Source organism: Poecilia reticulata, linkage group LG11 (assembly GCF_000633615.1).
Source record: "Poecilia reticulata strain Guanapo linkage group LG11, Guppy_female_1.0+MT, whole genome shotgun sequence".
NCBI lineage: Eukaryota > Metazoa > Chordata > Actinopteri > Cyprinodontiformes > Poeciliidae > Poecilia > Poecilia reticulata.
The window spans coordinates 7798449-7803489 of NC_024341.1; the positions used below are offsets into that span (position 1 = coordinate 7798449).

The 5041-nt window shown below is 41.6% G+C and overlaps 2 protein-coding genes across 9 annotated transcripts in view; both read right to left on the reverse strand.

The window, feature by feature from the left end:
- The window catches only part of dlgap3 (discs, large (Drosophila) homolog-associated protein 3), a 908365-nt gene that overhangs the window by 712047 nt on the left and 191277 nt on the right, over nucleotides 1–5041 (reverse strand). The window lies entirely within an intron of this gene.
- Nucleotides 1–5041, reverse strand: part of LOC103472158 (uncharacterized) — an 89844-nt gene that overhangs the window by 62600 nt on the left and 22203 nt on the right. The window lies entirely within an intron of this gene.

Sequence of the window (5041 nt, forward strand, 5' to 3'; positions counted from 1 at the left end):
ATCATCACTATTATTTATTATTATTATTGCTAGTATTATTGTTGTTTTTATTGTTATTGTTGTTATTATTATTATTAGTTTCCCGCTAAAACGTGAAGAAAGTGACAACTTTTCCGAAACATGTTGTTTGAGCTTTCACCGTGTCCGTAGTTCCCTATGCGCGTGCTTTCTCAGTGCTCAGCACGAGCACACGCGTATTTTGCTGCGTGGGCGGGGCGGAGCGGCAAGAAGACGCAGGGGGAACCGTATCTGATGGGGAAACGCGGATTGACGTTAACACCGGCAACGCCAGCAGAGCAACACTGCAGACCAACCACGATTCCAGCCACGGATAGCAAAACTGGCACTTACGATCTCAGACGAGCCGATCAAACACATAAGCCAACATGTAGCCAACGATTGTAGCAACAGTGGGAGAAACAAAGACACACACACCTTGCAGCGGCGCGCAACAACTATAAAGGTATCTGCCCCGCCCACCAATCAACGCTGCGCTTCTAGCTGTTGGTTCCACAATTAAATCAGATACCAGACAAGTGAATCACAGCAACGTATCGTATTGTAACGTATTTATCAAACAGTAAGCCATTACAAATCTTGCAAAGATATCAAGTGCTTAATGTCCTTCAAGTATCCAAAACGTCACGCGAGACAAAAACATTTAGGATATTGAGTCGCTACTTTAATTCATCACAAAAACAAAAGAACTCAAAAGAAGGAAAAAAAAGCTGGTGTATGACTGACAGCCAAGAAGCTAACATAAGAGAAGAAGAAAAGAAGAGCTGCCATGCTATCGATAGTTGCAGCCAAGCATGCCTTAAAGTTACACAATACAGTTTCAGCAAATTGCTCAAAGTCTAAGCATTGTTGTGCATTTAAGGTGTTATGCTTACCTTCGAGCAGAAATAAAATTGGATTGATTAACTCTGAATTTCCTTTTTGTTTCTACATTACTTTGCTCATGATACCACTGGATTTCATCACATTATCTTCATCCACATTTGCATTGCCCAGGTGAAAAAAAAGTATACTTTAGTATATTTCAAACATACTCAAATTTGTGAAAGTACACTTTAAGTATACTAAGTATTAAGTGTACTACCTATAAGTATATCTGAAGTATACTAAAGGCATACTTGTACCAATTTTGAAATTAGAACTTTAAACCCACTTAAACATAATTGTACCAAAATACACTTTTAATATATTAAATAAAGGTATACTTTAAGTGAACAAAATATATATTTGCCCAAGTCTAAATATACACCTTCTCCAGTACATTTAAAATATATTTTGTGTATATTTAAAAATATATGCTCAAAATAGAATTTTTTTGAAAATTCACTTAACACTACTTTAAATTATTAATTTCAGTATGTTTTAAATTACATCTCAGTGTAAATTTTAGGCTAATAAAGTATACCTTTTGAAAATTTTCTTTATTTAACCAGGTGAACCCCGTTGAGATCCAGATTTCATTTTCAAGAGGGACCTGGGCAGAAGTCTGCATCATGCAGCAACTTGATTACAAAATAAAACTAATTAGTACATATGCAGAAGTATGTCTTTTAGGCACAATTAAAGTGTGTTTAATGTAATATATAGGCATACTTTTTTAACTATGCCTACATATAAATTTTTAAGGCACTTAAAAATTAATATGAATTTTTAAGTGCCTTAATAATCTTTTACTATTTATTAAAATTGCATACAATAAAAAAATGATAATCATGATGTAATTTTTAAGAAAGTACCCAATTCATTTTCAGATGTGTGATGTAAAATCTTATAATCAATGGCATTAGCTCCAGTTCATACTCCAGACCAGTGGAGTATGAACTGGTATTGCACACTTTCATTTATTTAAAAAACACCACAGAGAAGAAAAAACTTGAATGCAGGGAAGATAACAGACGCGGTTCAAATTCGCCATTTTTACTCGCATAATATTGCCTTCAAAGTAGAGAGGGCCTTGACAATAGTTACTAATTTTGGTACATTCAAGCTGGTGACGTCCCAGTCCGAGTTAGACGACAGCACAACGGGACAACAACTGATGGAAACTGACAAAAGGAGCCCAGAGGGATGAAGGCTGCTAAGTGTTGCCACACAGCAAATCCAGCAGGCCCAAATTAACTCCGTCAGATTTGATTTCAACACTTTTAAAGTGTCTATAGTTAGTACCTTAACTCTTATAAAGTGTCAAATATCAAATCTGCTGGAGTTAATAATTTAACACTTACTAACTCAGTGTTTGATCTTAATATTAACTCTCACAGAATATTTTTTAAATAGGTATTTTATTGTTTTGAACTTTGGAAAATAAACATTTAATAAAGAGGCAATGATTTTCTCAAATGCATTTATTTCAAAACGTGCACCATAATTACAAAACATATTACAAGGTGGAATAATGTGCATGTTTCACATGTCGCTTTCATTCACATATTGCTTATTAAAAGGTCTGACATCAGTTGTGCAATACAAATTTGCCTTCAAATTCGCTTAATACATTTTTCTTCAATACCATATGCATGAAATTGTTCAAAGTACAAGGTGGAAAAAGTAAAGCAAGCAGTTCACGTAATATGATAGAGTACATTTTCTTTTAACAGGTAAATTACTGGATATTACAGTACATAACAGACCAACCTGATAATCAGATCCATCATTTCTTACCCAGTTTATGTTTCTGTTGATAAGAGACAGTTCAATCTGGAAAAACTCAGACGTAGAAAAGACGATTAAAGAGTTTGAAGAATGAATAATAGTTCTTTAGCGCTCGGGCCCCGGCAGAAGATTTGAGCTGTGATGTGCTGTGAACTCGGGTGAACATCCACGATGCTGATGGACCTTACCACAGGGTTCGCCTTTCATTGGCTAATGCCCATTTTACGTCACAGTGCAGCTATCACGTGGGTCACCGGCTCACAAACTCATGCTAATGTTCATTGTGGACTACCAGACCGACAGAGTTTTTGCGTCAGGACTCGAAAGAAAATGGTTTTCCGTCAGTGGGGTATCTGTACAGGCGATGTCAGGTATCCTGATCGTGTTTGTGGAACTAAAATTCACAGATTTCCAAAATCTGAAACGAAATGTCTTACTTGGATTAACACTTGTGCATGACCGCATTTGCAGCTCGACTGTCATAGTATCAATAAGAACAAAGTCTCTGCTGGCGTAAGTATTATTGCTTTGCTTTCTTTGTGTTTAGTGAATGAAAAAAATAAAGTAAATAATAAACACATCCATTATGAAAACCTTTTAGCCAAGTACAGCATACAGTACCGATACAACTTCTACACCCTGAAGCCTGTCTGTTACACAGCCTTACGTTAGCTGAACAGATCAATATGCAATGTGTACCGTATCTGACATACATTAAAGATTTTATTTCACCTGAAAAGGCTTTTTACTAAACTGTAATYGTGTTAGCCATGCTAGCACCGAGTACTGTGTATCAGGCGTAGGCACATTCGAACCCTCAAAACCATGAATGTCCGACTCACCCAGCCTTGCAAGAACAATAGGCATCAGTGATCTTGTCCACAGCTATATTTATGCTGAGGGTCTGAGGATCTGCGGTTTTCCTCGTTGACTGGTAGCATTTAGCTGCAACTCGCACAATATTAAAGGCATCGCGTGGCTAAAACATCTTGATGTCGTCCAAAAAAGATGACATGAACTTGTTGGTTCCCTTGTCCATTGTCGTGGCTGATATTTTATAAAAATCCAGCAGAAATGCTAAACTAATTGACTCAGAAATACTCTGCAGAGTCAGTCGAAACGAAAAATCCCATAGAACCTAAGCTCTGCAAGGAGGTTAATGTGAGACATGAAGTCACGTGGGACTTTCAAGGGGCGTTTCTGGGTGGAGCTTGGTAAGGTCCATTAGGGATGCTCTCTCCCCAAAAGGGGGCCGGGACTGAGGCACTAAAATGAGAGAAAGGAATAGTGGGACCATAAACCTGTGAGTTGACTTGAGGGACAGGAGAAGGAGAACGCTGAGAGGAAAGAAAAGGCATAGGATATAAGTGGTCAGCCGGTAGGGATGCGGTTCACAAGAAAAGGAGGAATCGATCTGAGGTAACAGATGACACATGGAAACTTAGCTGGTGGAAGAGGCCAGTAGTTATATATCATAACGACATGATGCCAGGCTAGTGAATAGGGGCCAGCTGAGGGATAAGCAGCTAGAATGAAACCAGACAGGAGGATGCAGGACAGCTTAGTGGTTATTGTGATAGCTCGGAGCCAGGATGGTGAATGAGATCAGATTAGGGGCTACTGGGATGGCGCGAAGCCGGGCAGGTGGAGAGGACGAGCTCAAGGGATACAGAATAACCTGAAGAAAGACTGAAGGGCAGGTGCAGGTTGGAGAGGAGCCTCGCTGGATAGACAGAGGGAACAGCTGGGACATGGGCCAGCTGAGGGACTACTGGGGCGGCGCGGAGCCAGGGTGGAAGGTACGGGTCAGCTTTGGGGATACAGAATAGCCTAGAGAAAGGTTGAAGGATAGGTGTAGGCTGGAGACAAGCCTCACTGGATATACAGAGAGAACAGCTGGGACATGGGCCAGCTGAGGGGATACTGGGATGGCGCAGAGCCAGACTGGAGGGTATGGGTCAGCTGTGGGGATACAGAATAGCCTGGAGAAAGGCTGAAGGATAGGTGCAGACTGGAGAGAAGCCTCGCTGGATAGACAGAACAGATGGGACATGGGCCAGCTGAAGGGCTACTGGGACGGCGCGGAGCCAGGCTGGAGGATGAAGGCCAGCCGAGGGGTTACGGGGATGGCGCAGAGCCGGGCTGGAGGATGAAGGCCAGCCGAGGGGTTGCAGGGATGGCGGGGAGCCAGGCTGGAGGATGAAGGCCAGCCGAGAGGTTGCAGGGATGGCGGGGAGCCTGGCTGGAGGATGAAGGCCAGCCGAGGGGTTACGGGGATGGCGCGGAGCCGGGCTGGAGGATGAAGGCCAGCGAGGGGTTACGGGGATTGGCGCGAACCGGGCTGGAGGATGAAGGCCAGCCGAGGGGTTAC